Source organism: Pan troglodytes, chromosome 15 (genome assembly GCF_028858775.2).
Source record: "Pan troglodytes isolate AG18354 chromosome 15, NHGRI_mPanTro3-v2.0_pri, whole genome shotgun sequence".
NCBI lineage: Eukaryota > Metazoa > Chordata > Mammalia > Primates > Hominidae > Pan > Pan troglodytes.
The window spans coordinates 65,215,773-65,233,378 of record NC_072413.2 but is presented as its reverse complement, the minus strand read 5'-3'; the positions used below and the strand labels follow the sequence as shown (position 1 = coordinate 65,233,378).

Genomic DNA, 17,606 nt, shown 5'->3' with positions numbered 1-17,606 from the left:
AGACAGAACTCAGTCACCCCTCTGAGGTTCACCTGAGACAAATGCATATCTGATTGCTTCCTCTGCCCTATGGTTTATGTAAAAATGCAGATTCACTGGGCCAGACTAAACCGTGTATTCAGTGAAAGACTGATCAAGGACTCGAAAGAATGCAACCATTTGTCTCTTACCTACTTATGATCCCCGCTAACTCTTATCAACTGAAAGCCCCCGCCTCAAGTTGTTCCGCCTTACCGGATCAAACCAATGTACATATTGATGTCTCATGTCTCCCTAAAACGTATTTAAAAAAAGCTGTACCCCAATCACCTTGGGCACCTGTCGTCAGGACCTCCTGAGGCTGTGTCACAGCCGTGTCCTTAGCCTTGGCAAAATGAGACCTGTCAGATATTTTGGGTTCACAATACCCACATTCTTTGGTAAAAGAATCAATATATTTTTAAATGTATACATTCAAACAAATCAGGTAACCTATCAGTTTCAAGTGTGTGTGTGTGTGTCAATAGTTTCTGGAACACTTCATCCTCCTACTTACTCTATTAGATTTTTTTCTTTCTGCCCTGTCTCTACTAAAATACAAAAATTAGTCAGGTGTGGTGGCACATGCCTGTAATCCCAGCTACTTGGGAGGCTGAGGCACGAGAATCACTTGAATCTGGGAGGCTAAGGTTGCAATGAGCCAAGATCACACCACTGCACTCCAGCCTGGGCAACAGAGCGAGACTCTATCTCAAAAAACAAAAAAAAAAAAAAAAAGAAAAAAGAAAAAAAGATATAAAGTATCTCATTTATTTATATTTACTACAAGTTGAAATGGTAGTAATTTTGATATACCTTTATTGTATTAAATAAAATACACTGTTAAAATTAATTTCATGGTTTCTTTTCACTTGTTTTTTTTAAATATATAATACCCAGACTAGTCTGATCTTTCTACTTTTTATTGTGACTACTAGAGCATGAAGCTCTTTATGAACTGACATGAAACAAACGCAAGTGAAAAAGGCAAGCTTCAGAACAGTGTTTATCTACCATCCCATTTTTACAAATATACATAGAAGATGTTTATAAAGTTATTAACAAAATATTCAGAAGAATATATACAATATTGTTTTCAACTAATATCTCTGAAAAATGAGGATAATAGACCAAATATTCCCTACTTTCCACTTCTATACTATTTGGATATCTTCCAAAATATTCACACAAAAAAAGTATGTGTTGCTTTTATAATTTGAGGAAAAAACACAAAGATATTACTTTTCTGAAAACAAACAAATATTGAAACTTTAAATTACAATTACTTATTAAAGTCAGTCGGTTGAGCACAGAGGCTCACAACTGTCTGTAATCCCAGCACTTTGGGAGGCCAAAGCATGTGGATCACTTGAGGTCAGGAGTTCCAGACCAGCCTGGCCAACATGGTGAAACCCCGTCTCTACTAAAAATACAAAATTAGCCGGGCATAGTGGCAGGTGCCTGCAATCCCAGCTACTAGAGAGGCTGAGGCAGAAGAATTGTTTGAACCCCGGTGGGTGGGGGCAGAGGTTGCAGTGAGCCCAGATTGCACTGCTGTACTACAGCCTGGGCAACAGAGCGAGACTCCATCTCAAAAACAAAACAAAATAGCAGGAACAAAACTCTTTCAAGCGTTCTGGAACCTTTAAATTAAGAAAAGTAATCGAAGTGTTATCTCTCAAGCCCTAAGCAATTTCATAAGCAGTGCAACAATAAAATAAGAATTTCTAAATAAATCACTTACGCAATCATTAGGGTCATGGCTCTTTAGTATTTAGGAATTCCTCAACCACACAAATAAATCATATATATTACATTTTTAATTTTAAAATGTAAGAAAGCAGTTTACCAAAGGAATAAAAGCATTAATTATATGAAAAATTCCAAAAAGGACCTCTAACACTTTCAAATATGTCAGGTTCATGATTCTGATTACATTTATTCTTTCATCATGTAAATAACTCACAATGACAAACTCAAAGAATCCTAATTACCAAACTCACATGGCTATTGCTTTGCTCTCAATGTACTCCATGCAGATTTTCTTCATTCCCTTTAATCAATTACCTTCCCTGAAAAACGTGTGTGAAGTGTCAGGCTTCTAAAAAAGCATTATAAGAGATTCGAACTTTTTTTTTTTTTGAGAGATGGAGTCTCGCTCTGTTGCCAGGCTGGAGTGCAGTGGCACAATCTCGGTTCACTGCAACCTCCGCCTCCCAGGTTCAAGCGATTCTCCTGCCTCAGCCTCCTGAGTAGCTGGGACTACAGGCGTGCACCACCACACCCAGCTAATTTTTGTATTTTTAGTAGAGAAGAGGTTTCACCACGTTGGCTAGGATGGTCTCAATCTCTTGACCTCATGATCTGCCCGCCTTGGCCTCCCAAAGTGCTGGGATTACAGGCGTGAGCCACTGCGCCCGGCCAGAGATTCCAACTTCTAACTTCAAGTGATTTACAGCTTACTAGAGAAAAAAGTATGTTCCAAAGGTTAGCAAATTAGTAGATGATTACCTCTACCTAGATCGCTTATTGGTATGCAAATCAAAAACACTGGCCATTAAAGGCAGGTGGGGGGATAGTTTGCTTGTCACTGAAGAAATACCAAATAACTATTTCAGAGTTATCAGAACTAATAAGGACTCATATCTGGTGCTATCTATAAATTAAACTGAAGCAGTGACAGTAGAGAGTATTTCAGGACAAGTAAGACTGTATCAGTAGAAAAGGAAAAAAGAAAAATCTGATAAGAAAGGAAGGCTAATGAGAATACAAATGTCAACAGGTTTAGAGTACAATTAACTTTTATTATGGTAGTACTGCTGACTGAGGGTATGAGTAATGCTCTGATTTTGACAAGACAGTCTTACAGGGGAGGAAAGCATATGAGGATATTCTTATAAACAAGAAATAAGAATAAAAGGTCAATCTATAAGATAACTATACTGCAAATCTAATAGGAAAAAGAGTTAAGCTAAAACTACCTTTTCATTCAACAAGGCGAGTACCCACTTGGTACCAAAAACTTGGATAGTCATTGTCAAGAAAAAGGCTGCTGAGGCAGAGTCCTTATCCTTAAGAAACTTAAAATCTAAAAAAAAAAAAAAAAAAGAAAGAAACTTAAAATCTAGTATAGATATCAGATAAGTAAACAAATAAAAAACCAATACCGTGCTATTTGGTAAATGCCACACTAGAACTGTAGAAAATGTCACAGGAGTTACTTGTAGAAGAAGAGCATCCTAAGAAAACTTGTAAGGAGGGGGAAGAATATAAGGCCCAAAAAAGACACGAAAGACATCCATTACTCAAAATGAAAAAAAAAAACAAAAACAAAATATTAACACAAACACACTGATATCAGTAAACAAATGCTCTATCCAAGCCTAGGATTTTGAATCACCATAATGAAACTGAACTCTGGAAATGATGTCTTTTTTTTTTTCTTTTTGAGACAGGGTCTCACTGTTGCCCAGACTGAAGAGCAGCAGCACAATCATGGCTCACCACAGCCTTGACTTTCTGGGCTTAGGTAATCCTCCCACCTCAGCCTCCCAAGTAGCTGGGACTACAGGAATGCAAACCCAGCTAATTTTTTTGTATTTTTTGTAGGTACAGGGTCCCACTATGTTGTCTAGGCGGGTCTGGAACTCCTGGGCTCAAGCAGTCCTCTTGCCTCAGTCTCCCAAAGTGCTGGGATTACAGGCATAAGCTGCTGCGCCTGGCCTAACTACGTCATTTTTAAAGTCTATTTAAAAATGTGTAGTGAAAACAACCTACTGAAAAACACCCCAGAGTAATTCTTGAGTCAAATAGAGAAACTGATAAAGCTGAACAGAACTTAATCTCACTATATAAGTAAACTGTTTAGGACAACAAATTGTTTTCTCTGATTTGACTTTCACTATTATTTCAGAGATTAGAAAGCTGACCTCAACATACAATTATAATTATTCATCATTAACTCAGACTATAACAACCAAGTCACACAACTCCTATCTCTTCTTAAACATTGAAAGAGTGCTTAATATGTATATACTAACACCATGCCTACCATTCTTGATGTACCATCTCAATCCTCAAAATAAAACCTACTGAATTAAGCATCCCCATTCTGCAGATAAGGAATCAGGCTTTGATAAGTTAACCTATTCATTGTCACACACAAGTCAAGAGAGTATTTCTGCAGACATCTGACTCTATAATCTGTAAAAGTACTGTAAGTCAGTGATAGTACTGTAACTGCACTGTAAAGCCTGTCAGTATGTGCCTATGGAAAAACAAGAAAAAGTCATCAGCAAATTAATACATTTATGGTTATGTCTTTGTAGAAAAAGCTAATCAAGAACATGTGAAAGTGTTAGATTTCCTCCCAGTAAACACATTTATGGCCAACCTAGAATAAATGAAATTGTGTTTCAAATGTCAAATTATCTGTTTATGGGAGATGACTAGAACAGAACAGTCTCTAATATTTAGCTCACAGCAAGGCTAAAGTTTAAACAAATAAATGATAAAAGTACAAATTGAAACCAAGCATCTACTATGCGCCATTCCGAGCTTTTTTTCATTCTCAACACTGATGACATCAAATGTGTGGGTCTTTTCCTCACACCAATTCTCTGGACACCGACTGGGTGTCCTACGATTCAATTTCATTCTGACACTATCTACCTGGAGTTACAATCAGATCCCACAAGCTAATGGCTCAGTCCCAAAAGACTGCCCCAGACTTCAGATGCCAGCCACAAGTTTTGGGCCTCCTGTACTTCACACCACCCAGCTATTCATCAGGGGTTCCCATGACCCCCTCCTCAGGTTCGATAGTTTGCTAAATGCTGAGCATGGTGGCTCACTCCCATAATACCAGCACTTTGGGAGGCCAAGGCTGGAGGATTGCTGGAGACCAGGAGTTTAAGACCAGCCTGGGCAGCTCAGCAAGACCTCATCTCTACAAAAAATAAAAATAAAATTAGCTAGGTATGGTGGTGCACGCCTATTTGAGCCCAGGAGTTGAAGGCTGCAGTGAGCTATGATCATGCCACTGCACTCCAGCCTGGGTGACAGAGCAAGACCTTGATTCTAAGAAAAACAAAAAATAAATAAATAAAAATAATTTGCTTGAATGGCCCCAGAACTCAGAAAGGCACTTTACTTACTATTACTGGTTTATTATAAAGGATACAACTCAGGAATAGCCAAATGGAAGAGATGCAAAGAGCAAGGTTTAGGCGGGTGGTGTGGAGCTTCCATGCCTTCTCCAGTCAAACCAGCCTCCCAGCACCTTGAAATATTCGCCAACCCAGAATCTCTCCAAACACTGTCATTTAGGAGTTTCATTAGATGGGCATGATTAAATTACTGGCCATTGGTGACTGGCTATCTCTAGCCCCTCTTTGCCTTCCCAGAGGTTGAAGGTGGGGCCCCATGCCTTGGTCTTTCTGGCAACCAGCCCCTAACCTGAAGCTATTATAGGGGCCTGCCAAGAGTTGACTCACTGAAACAAAAGATGCTCTTATCACCCTCATTCAAACAAAAGACTCTCTATGCTTAAGAAAATTCCAAGGGATTTAGAAGCTCTAGGTCAGCTGTCAGGGACAAAGACCAAATATATATTTCTTATTGTATCACAGCCAAATTAAGGGCTGACATACTAAGACAAAAAGATACAACCCACTACCTTACCCTTAAGGAGCTTATTTACAATTTACAGGCTCAAAGTTCTTCACTTTAATTCAACTACTTTTTTTTTGAGACAGGTTCTCGTTCTGTTGCTGTTGACCAGGCTGAAGTGCAATGGTGCCATCATGGTTCACTGCAGCCTCAACCTCCCACACTCAAGAAATCCTCTCACTTTAGCCTCCTGAGTAGCTGGGACCACAGGCACACACCACCAAGTCCAGCTAATTTTTGTATTTTTTGTAGAGACAGGGTCCCACTATGTTGCCCAGGTTGGTCTCAAATTCCTGGGCTCAAGTGGTCCTCCTGCCTCGGCCTCCAAAATACTGGGATTTCAGGCATGAGCCACTGCGCCAGCCTCATGTACATTTTTAAACACTAGGTAAAGTGGAAAATGGCTTTCATCAAAAAGTTTCTAATCTTACCAAAAAGACAATGTTAAAATAAGTCTTAAGGCAGGCTATATTATAGACAAAGCAGAAAAGCCAAGGGCTTTGGGATCAAATAAAATTAATTCAACTCCTTTCTATCACTTATAATAGGACTATGGAAAAAATATTTAATCTCTCTGAGCCTCAATTTCCTCATTTGTAAAAAGGAGAATGCTGACAAAGAACTTGAAATGTAGTTGTTAATATTTAAGAAATACATACAAAGGATACAGCATACGGCATAACACATTAAGAGACACAGCGAGGGATACAATTCTGGATAAGAGGGGAAAGCAGAAAGTATTGTGATTTGGTCAAATGAACTATCAATCTTGCTATAAATTTTAAGTATAAAAGGATAAGGTATAAAACACAGAAGGATAAGATTCCTTTAGGATGCCTACAAAAACTATGAAATTTATTTTCGTTAACTCTAAGTATGTACTGATTACCCTTATGCAAATCATTATTGTGAAAAACATTTGCAGGTCATTTATACAGTCGATGAATCACCTGGATCAGAGACCTGTATCCGGGGTTCATGACTTTATTTCCATGAATCCCTGCATATTGTATGAACAGTGTGTGCGTTTCAGAGGAAGGGCCCAGATGACTATCAGAGTCACAAAACAATCTGTTTAACTAGAATTTTTTGTTTAATATTAGACAGTTAAATCTGCATGTCCAGTACACAAAAACTGGAGTTTATACAGTTTTCAATGTGAGGCAATGTGATTTCCAATACTAAGACAGAAGAACCACTGTTTAACACATAACTTATTTTCTTCCAGATTTTTTTGGTCAGTAAATATTTGAGTGTCTAGTACTTCTGAGCATAAATGAACATCAAACAGTAGTCACAGCTCTCGATAATTTACAGATGAGTTACAAAAAAGAATAAATTGTTAATGCATACTTTACTAACATTTTAAGAACTAAAACTTACTGCCAATAGGAGGGTATGGAACGTTCCTGGAGGAAGGAAGAGTGGGTGGCTGAATTTTAAATGAAATTATGAACACAGCCTCTTGGAGAAGGGTTACTTTCGTCTATCTACATCAATGGTTTTCAAGTTGTAGGAAGTGACCCATTTGTGTGCCATAAAATGGCTCTAGTGAATCTCAACCAGCTTCATAAAAAACAAAATAGAACAGCTTTATCTTGATAGAAACTCAGAAAAAAAGACTTTCCGAAGCGTTACTTACATTTCAAACATAACACAAAAATGAGTATCTAAATATGGATACTCTAAGTACAACCAAGTCCTAGCAGAGCACCTAGCTCACTAGATTCATAGGAAGCAATCATGTTAAACGAATGCAGTCTTAAAGGCACTTCTAAAACACACAAGCAAAATACAGATTGCCTACTTCTTACATCAAAACAAAATAATGTATTTTAAGTTACATTCTCAAACCTTTTCTGTGACAATGTAAAACTCTCAAAATATAATGTTTTCACACAAAATCCTCAACTTTTTGTGTGAAGTTTCTCAAATTGTGAAGCCAATTATGATTTATATCAAAAAAGCATAACTCAAAAGATAACTATAAACACATAATTAAAATTTCTAATATTTGAACTTATTAGATATACTACAAACTGTAAAAACCTGACTCTCCTTAATTATTTCACATCTGTTGGTTTGTGATAAAGCACTGTGCAGTCTTGAAACAAAAAGTGAATAAGTGAATATTTATTAAGTATCTGCTATGTGTCAGATATTTTGCTAGGTGCTTTCCATATCTCATCTTGAATTTTTCAATCATCTTTCAAGGTGGCTACATGTCATAGGTGAGAAAAGTGAGGCTTGGCCTAGAATTACAGCATGAAATAAATACCCCAAGGCTCCTTTTACTACATTACTACAATTACTGTCATTTCTCCTGCTGATTTTTTGCCTTAAAACATTGGTATGAGGCCAAGCGTGGTGGCCCACGCCTGTAATCCCAGCACTTTGGGAGGCCGAGACGTGCAAATCACCTGAGGTCAGGAATTCAAGACCAGCCTGGCCAATATGGTGAAGCCCCATCTCCACAAAAATACAAAAATTAGCCGGGCATGATGGCGGGTGCCTGTAATCCCAGCTACTCGGGAGGCTGAGGAGGGAAAATAACTTGAACCCGGGAGGCAGAGGTTGCAGTGAGCCGAGATCATGCCATTGCACTCCAGCCTGGGGGACAGAGTGAGACTTGGTCTCAAAAAAAAAAAAAATTGGTATGTAGGCCAGGCGTGGTGGCTCATGCCTGTAATCCCAGCACTTTAGGAGGCCAACTTGGGAGGATCACTTGAGTCATGGAGTTTGAGACCAGCCTGAGCAACACAGTGAGACCCCATCTCTATCTCAAGAAAATAAAATAAAAATGTTGGTATGTAAACTTAAGTCCAGAGGTCAAATCAGGCACACCTTATTTTTATAAGTAAAGTTTTATTGGAAAAGTGATGCTCATTTGTTTGGCTACCTCTGCCACTCTAACAACAGAACTGAGTACTTGCAACAGAGACAATATGGCCCACGAAGCTAAAATACTTACAGAAAGTTGTTGACCCCTGCCTTAAAGAAGCAAAATGCCAAGAACCCTGGAGGCCTCAAAATTTCAATGTCTTTGAGGGTGTTTGAGACTATTAACTGAAGAAGAAACTATAAAATTATATGAGACAGAAAGCCAAATGTTTTAATTTTTATAATGTTATATCATAATTAGCCCAAATTTATAAAAACAACAAAATTAAAAAGCTTGATTATGAAGTTACTGTTTCATAATTAAGCTGTTTTCTGGCCAGGTGCAGTGACTCACACCAGTAATCCCAATGACTTGGGAGGCTAAAGTAGGAGAGTTACTTGAGCCTAGGAGTTTGAGGCCACAGTGAGGTATGATCACACCACTGTACTCCAGCTTGGGTGACAGGGCAAGATCCCATCTCTAAATAAAATAGTTAATTAACTAACATAAAAAATAAACTATCTCTGTAGCTTGAATTGATGAAGGAAAAAAATCTCACAATTCAAAATATATTTAATGAGCATGTGTCATGCACCCATATTTCTCATGAAGGAACATACTCGGTTCAAAACAAAATGGCACCTGGCTTTTTCTTACTAGCATTTTGTTTTTTATTTCACGTCACACTTTTTGATTTAATACATTAACTGAGCCAGGTGTGAGTGGCATGTGTCTATAGTCCCAGTTAGTGAGGAGACTGAGGCAGGAGGATCACTTCTGCCCAGGAGTTCAAGTCCAGCCTAGTCAACAGAGTGAGACCTTACCACTTAAAGAAAAAAAAAAAAAAATTTCACTGAAATCATTCTACTGTGTACTTTAAGCTGAACATTTATGTGATTAACCAGGAGTCTACATTTGATTTTCTGGTATGAAGAAGGAGTTTTCTTTTTTTTCTTTCTTTTTTTTTTTTTTTCTGAGACAGAGTCTTGCTCTGTCGCCCAGGCTGCAGCACAGTGGGGGGATCTCGGCTCGCCGCAAGCTCCGCCTCCCAGGTTCACACCATTGTCCTGCCTCAGCCTCACGAGTAGCTGGGACTCCAGGCGCACACCACCACACCTGGCTAATTTTTTGTATTTTTAGTAGAGATGGGGTTTCACCGTGTTAGCCAGGAAAGTCTCGATCTCCTGACCTCATGATCCACCCACCTCAGCTTCCCAAAGTGCTGGGATTACAGACGTGAGCCATCACTCCCAGCCTACTTTTTTTTTTTCTAACTTCATGGTTTTCATTCTAAGTAAAAACCTCCAAATCATATCATTTTATCTTCATTCAAAATACAATTCACTATCGAGTCATTCACTCGTCTCGCTCTGTCACCTAGGCCAGTCTTGAACTGAGCTCATGCAATCCTCCTGCCTCAGCCTCCTGAGTAGCTGGGATGACAGGCGCAAACCACCATGCCTAGCTTCTCCAAGTCCATTTAAACAACTTATCTAAACTACCCAGAATGGGGAATGTTTGGTTACAGTGACACAAATAACATTTTCTTTATTACTAATTTTCAAAAAAATTTTTTTAGAGACCAGGTCTCACTGTGTTGCCCAGGCTGTAGTGCAGTGGCTATTCAAAGGTGTGATCAGAGAGCACTGCAGCCACCTGGGTTCAAGCAATTCTCTCATTTCAGCCTCCTGAGTAGCTGGGACTACAGTATGAACCACCATACCCAGCTCTCATTTAGTAATTTTAAATAAGAGTCCTCTAATATACAAACTCTAGAATCAATCAAGAAAATTTAAGTCCTACTAAAATGTAAAATGTAGGTAGGTAACTGTTAATGAATACCTTGACTCTACTGACTTCATTAAGTATTTTAGTTCACAAAATCTTATATTTGGTTTCCTTTTTTTTTTAAGAAAAGAGATCTTGTTATGTTGCTCAGCTGGACTCAAACTCCTGGGCTCAAGCGACCCTCCCACCTCAGCCTCCCAATTGGCTGGGGCTACAGGCATGTGACATTGCTCCTTCATTTTTAAGAATAAATGTTAATGTATATTAGTTTTTAAAAATCCAAAATGATTTTTGTTTAAAATAACCCCAGAGTTAGTCCCAGAAACATGCAAATATGGTTCAACATTTGAAAAATCAGTGTAATTCACCATATTAACAGATTAAAGAAAAAAGTTCACACAATCATCTCAATACATGCAGAAAAGGCATATGATAAAATTCAACATCCATTCATGATTTAAAACACAAACCCTCAGTAACCTAGGAACAGAAGAAAACCTCCTTAACAGAATGCACAAAATGACCTACAGCTAATATCATATTTTAAAGGTGAAAGACTGAATACTTTTCCTTTAAGAAAGTGAGCAAGAAGCCAGGCACTGTGACTCATGCCTGTAATCCCAGCACTTTGGGAGGCTGAGGTGGGCAGATCGCTTGAGCCCAGGAATTCGAGACCAGCCTGGGCAACATGGTGAAGCCCTGTCTCTACTAAAAATACAAAAAATTAGCTGGGCATGGTGGCACTTGCAGTAGGTCCCAGCTACTCAAGAGGCTGAGATGGGAGAATCAACTGAGCCCAGAAAGTCGAGGCTGCCGTGAGCAGTGCTGCGCCACTACACTTTAGCCTGGGGATAGAGTGAGACCCTATCTTAAAAAAAAAAAGTGAACAAGATAAAGATGCTACTTCTCATCTCTCCTATTCGACATCTCAGTGGAAGTCCTAACCAAGCCAATACAGCAAGTTAAGGAAAAGAAATAAAAGGCATACAGACTAGAAGGAAAGAAAAGTTTTGAGCACAACTGTCTACTTAGAAAATTCCAAAAAAAATTACTAAAATAAAAAAGCTCCTAGAGCTAATAAGGGAGTTTAGCAGAAAGTCAGGATACAAAGTCAATATACAAAAATTAATTTCTATATACCATCAGTGATCAATTGGAATCTGATTTTTTTAGATTACCATTTACAATAGGACCAAAAAATTAAAATAATTAGGTATAGACTTAATAAAGTATTTGCAAGATCTGCATATTGAAAACTACAATACTCACATAAATGGAAAGAAATAGCATGTTCATAAATGAGAAGACTCAAATTATTAAGATGTCAATTATCTTCAGGTTGATCTCTAAATTAGACACAATCTCAATCAAAATCCCAACAGAATGTATGAATTGTCAAGATGATTCTAAATATCATACAGAAAGCAAAGGAACTAAAAATAGTCATAACAATTTTGAAAAAGAATACAGTGGAAGAGTCACATTACCTAATGTGAAGACTTATTTTAAAGCTATAGTAGGCTGGGTGCAGTGGCTCACGCCTGTAATCTCAGCACTTTGGTAAGCCGGGGCAGGCAGATCACGAGGTCAGGAGATCAAGACCATCCTGGCCAACACGGTGAAACCCCGCCTCTACTAAAAATACAAAAATTAGCTGGGCGTGGTGGTGTGCGCTTATATAATCCCAGCTACTTGGGAGGCTGAGGCAGGAGAATCACTTGAACCCAGGAGGCGGAAGTTGCAGTGAGCTGTTATCGTGCCACTGCACTCCAGCCTGGCAAGAGAGCAAGACTCCATCTCAAAAACAAAAACAAAAAACAACAACAACAAAAAAACCTATAGTAGGCCAGGCTCAGTGGCTAACACCTGTAATCCTAGCACTTTTGGAGGTTGAGGTGGAAGGATCCCTTGTGCTCAGCTGCTCAAGACCAGCTTGGGCAACATAGGGAGATCTTGTCTCTACAAAAAATTTTAAAAATTGGCCTGGCATGGTGGCATGTACCTATAGTACCAGCCACTGGGGAAAGTGGGAGGATGGCTTGAGTCCTGGAGGTTGAGGCTGCAGTGAGCCATATTCACACCACTGTACTCCAGCCTGGGTGACAGAGTGAGACCCTGTCTCAAAAAATTTTTAAATAATACAGCCTGGGCAACATAGCCAAGACCTTATCTCTACAAATAAATTTAAAAATCAGCCAAGTGCGGTGGCACGCCTGTGGTCCCAGCTACTTGGGAGGATTGCTTGAACCTGGGAGGCCAAGGCTGCAGTGAGCAGAGATCACACCACTGCACTCCAGCCTGAGCGACAGAGAGAGACCCTGTCTCTAAATAAAAAATATAAATATAAATACAATAAAATAAAAATAAAAAATAAAAAGGATAGACAAAATCGATCAATTGAAGAGTCCATAAACAAACCCAAACAAATGTAGTCAAATAGCTTTTGACAAAGAGACAAGAGGAATACAATGGGAAAAAGATCATGTTTTAAACAAATGGTCATGGAACTGGACAAACAAATAAGTGAAACAACTTGTACTTCTCTCATTTTATACAAAAATAAACTCAAAATGGAACATAGATCTAAAAATAAAATTACAATATAAAACTTGGAAAAAAAATTGGAGAAAAATCTCTCTGACCGTGGATTGAGCAAAGAGTTCTTAGATACAATATTCAAATTTTAAAAATTAATAATTTGGACTTTCTCAAAATTTAAAATTCTATACTTCAAAAGTAATGAAGTATAGAAGTTATGAGGATGAAAAGGCAAGCCAGAGTGGAAGAAAATCTTCGTAAATCACTTATCTGACAAAGATAAAGGACTATATAAAACTTTTGGGGCAGCGGCTCATGCGTGTAATCCCACCACTTTGGGAGGCTGAGGCAGGAGAATCACTTGAGCCCAGGAGTTCTGAGACCAGCCTGGGAAACACAGTGAGACCCCATCCCTAAATAAAAAAGGAAAAAATAATAAGATAATAATAAATTCAGCAATAAGACAATAATCCAATTTAAAAATGGGCAAAAGTTTCAGACACTTTACCAAAGATAAACAGATGGCAAATAAGCACATGAAAAGATGCTCAACATCCTCAGTCATGGGGGAAATGCAAAGAAAAATCCCAACGAGATACTATTAAAATGGCTAAATCTAAAGACTGACCATACCAAGTGCTGACAGGAATGTAAAGCAACTGACCTCTCATATATTGCTGGTGGAAATGCAAAGTGGTTCAGCCACTTCAAACCCAGCTTGACAATGTATTAGTTTCCTATGCCAATGTAACAAATTGCCACAAATTTAGTGGCTTAAAACAACAGAAATTATTTTACAGTCCTATAGGTTAGAAATCTGGCATATGTCTCCCTTGGCTAAAATTACTGGCAGGGCTGCTTTCTTTTCTGGAGCCTCTTCAAGATTCTAGACACCACTCATATTCCTTAGTTTGTGGCCTGCTCTCCTCCATCTTCAAAGCCAGCAACTTTGCACTTCTCTGACCAATTGTTACATCTTTTTTTCCTGACTCTACTCTTCTGCCTCTCTCTTTCCTTTTTTAAAGATTCTGTGATACACTGGGACCACCTGAATAATCCACAATAATCTCCCTAAAGTCATCTGATTAGCAACCTAAATAAGCCTTTGCCACATAAGCAAACATATTCACAGGTTCCAGGGATTAGGATATCTTTGAAGACCTTTATTCTGTCTACCACAGATAGGTCTTTTTTAAATTTTAAGATAAAATTAGGCTATACCTACCATATTACATCTACTTAAGAGAAACAAAAACTTAGGTTTACACAAAAACCTATTTGCAAAGATTTACAGCCACATTATTCAGTCACAAAAAACCTGAAAACAACTCAAATGTCCTTCAACTGGTGAATGGATAGGTGATGGAACTGTTCTTTACCTTGATTGTGGTAGTTGCACAGCTCTCTGAGTTGGAATTGTACAACGAAAAGTTAAATTTCATTTCATGTAAATTAGAGTTAAATATTTTTTAAAGAAAAGAAGCAATTATATCATTTCTCATCCACCAGATTAGCAAAAATTTTAAAATCTTACGATGCCCAGTGTGGGCAAGAATGTGAAGCCACTGTCACTCATACTGTTTGCAGGAATGTAAATGATTACAGCATTAAAAAGGGTAATTTGGGTGTAGCTAGTAATGTTGAAAACACATATCAACCTATTATCAGCAATTCCACTTATAGATAGGTATACATACATTCTAGGAAAGTGTCCACACATGCGCTCAAGGAGACATGCACAAAGATATTCATTAAACATTGTTTGAAATATTAAAAAACTGAAAATTCTTCAGTAGGGGAATGAATTGCAGTTAGTAGTTATTAAAAAAGAAAACGGAAAAAATCCATGACAGAAAGAATCCTGCCAGTTAAGTGATTTGGAAAAGGCAACTTATTGGTTTATCTAACAATGAGACATTCTGAGAAGAGCACTGAATTTAGAATATGGAGACTTAGAATATGGAGAACAGCATTTTAGCATTCGTGTAGTTCCAAGTCTGCCCCTAACTAGCAGTCAGACTACGGATTACTTAACTCCTGCAAGCCTCACTTTCTTTTTCGTGGAAAATGAAGAGGTTAGACTATATAACCACTAAGATTACTTCCAACTCAACGATTCTATGATTCAGTAAGTATATGATCAAAAATTATAAGGGCTGGGCGCGGTGGCTCACGCCTGTAATCCCAGCACTTTGGGAGGGCGAGGCGGGCGGATCACGAGGTCAGGAGATTGAGACCATCCTGGCTAACACGGTGAAAACCCGTCTCTACTAAAAAAAAAAAATACAAAAAATTAGCAGGCGTGGTGGCGGGCGCCTGTAGTCCCAACTACTCGGGAGGCTGAGGCAGAAGAATGGCGTGAACCCGGGAGGCAGAGCTTGCAGTGAGCCGAGATTGCGCCACTGCACTCCAGCCTGGGCGACAGCGCGAGACTCTGTCTCAAAAAAAAAAAAAAAAAAAAAAAAAATTATATTCTGGCGGTGGCTCACGCCTGTAATCCCAGCATTTCAGGAGGCCGAGGCGGGTGGATCACCTGAGGTCAGGAGTTCGAGGCCAGCCTGGCCAACATGGTGAAACCCCGTCTCTACTAAAAATACAAAAATTAGCCGGGTGTGGTGGCGAGCACCTGTAGTCCCAGCTAGTCGGGAGGCTGAGAGCAGGAGAATCACTTGAACCAGGGAGGTGGAGACTGCAGTGAGCCAAGATCGCGCCACTACACTCCAGCCTGGGCAAGAGCGAGACTATGTCTCACAAAAAAAAAAAAGAAAAGACAATTATATTCTATATAAGCACATATGTCAAGATACTATTTTTTTCTAGACACTCTGAAATCAGAAAATATCAGAGAAATAGGGCATTTCAGTATAATAATATATAAAATTGATCAAATTTCTTGGAATGGGTGATAAATTTTATTTTTTCCATGACACAGCCCTCAGGAGATCCTGAAAACACGTGCCCCTGTGATGAGATTTTTAATCAAAATCATAATTCAAGATCATGTAAAAGCTAAACCCACTGTACTGACTTGGGTCACCCTCAAGTAGAACTTATATATTCTCTCCCGTTTTAACATTCCAAAACAAGTTAATGTTAATCAATCCACCTTAATTTGTCAAGTTCAAGTCCGTCTTGCCAAAAGTAATTCAGGTACATGGTAAAATTTACCAGATTTTTAAAGATAAAATAATGAATTGCTTTTCCTATTTTTGCCTGTTTTATCTATAAATCTCTTACATTATAATTTAATAGCTCATCCTGCCGCAAATAGAAAGCCTATAAAACCTATCCACAATAGCTATGTCCACAGGGATCTAGTAAAAAAAAAAAAAATCGTAGTTCTTAATTCAAGGAAGCTTATTTAATAAGTTTCATTACCACCAATACTTCAAAGACACCAATAACCAACACGTCATTTGTTCCTATTGCATAATTTAACAGGTTATTAACTTCTGGTATAATCCAAAAGCATAATTAGTAAACTATCATTAAAACATGATATTGCTTTTTTAAAAAATCAGAAATATTAACACCTTTCACTGCGTCAGTCAAATCAAAATTTCAAAATTTTTGTTCAATTGACTTTCCAAATCTAAATTCTTACTATTCTAAACGAGTATGGAGACAAAACACACACTCCATACTACATCTAAAAACTTCCTAGCCATCAGATTTTAATTTTAGCATAAACTGCCAAGAAAAACCTTTTGACCGAAACCTACATTCCGTACACATTACTGTATGTCAATCAACAGAAGGTGAGTTATGATCATTAGAAAGTTACATAATTTACTACAAAGATCGTTTAAAGCAAACTTCATTAAACGTAGGTTATAACAATTTACAGGCTTCAAAGTTCAACGTGCAACCTTAAAGTATCAGAAACCATGAACAAAACTAGGCTTTTCTTTAAAAGTGGTCACAAGGAAGCAGGAACTGTTTGCGTGTTTAAGAACGCAAAGAGCAGAATACCAGCAGCTGAGTCAGGCAGAGGAACGCTGACTACATTCTGACTTCTAAAGGAAAGCGTTCCCTCGCCGATTTCCCAGACCCGGCCGGGAGAAAGTCCCGCGCGTCGCGACCTCGGAGAGAGGGCGCAGGGGGCAGACGACTCCCCGCCGCGCCCCCTGCACCTCGGGCTCGGCTGGCTGTGGCCCGCGCCAAGGTGCATGCCCAGCCAAGCAGAAGGAGCGGGCACCGCGCAGGCAGCGTTGCTCCGAGGGACAAAGGTTGGGCTCACACCCTCCACGGCCGCAGCTCGCGCGCCCGAGGAAGCCCGCCTGGCTGCCAGGGGTCTCCCGCTGGTCGGAGTTTGCGCAGCGTGTGGGGGAAGGGGAGCCCGGCCGCCCGCCCCTCCCCCGCCGCGCTCCCAGGGACCTGTTGATTAAGATCTCTACAGCCCAGCCGCCGCCGATCCGCCTCTTACCTCCAAGCCTCGGCTCCGCGGAGCCTCCCGCCCCGGCCGCTCCTACGCACTGCAGAAGCGACAGCCCTCCGGCGGCCCTTGAAATTCCGGATAAAGAATCCAGAAACTCCCGACTCCCCACCTCAGAATCCTTAGTCCCCGCCCCCGCCCCACCGCCTGCCTCCTCCGTCGCCGCCGTCACCGCCGCAGCCGCCAGCAACTCCACTTCTAGACCGCGCGAGACCGGCCCCTGCGGCCGTCGCGAGACCGCGCACGCGCCCCCGGGACTCTGGCGCAGTGGGCGCG

General features: G+C 39.6%; 1 protein-coding gene across 3 annotated transcripts in view; it reads right to left on the bottom strand.

Annotated features, from left to right (window-relative positions):
* The window catches only part of PALS1 (protein associated with LIN7 1, MAGUK p55 family member), a 96,089-nt gene extending 78,483 nt beyond the window's left edge, over nt 1-17,606 (bottom strand). The window contains exon 1 of one of the 3 annotated variants that reach the window (XM_003314400.6): nt 17,322-17,606. The gene's annotated coding sequence lies outside the window, so the exon portion shown is untranslated. Of the gene's footprint in view, nt 1-16,867; nt 16,970-17,321 lie in introns of those variants that run through there. The other 2 variants (XM_510014.9, XM_009427985.5) reach the window with 2 other exon arrangements.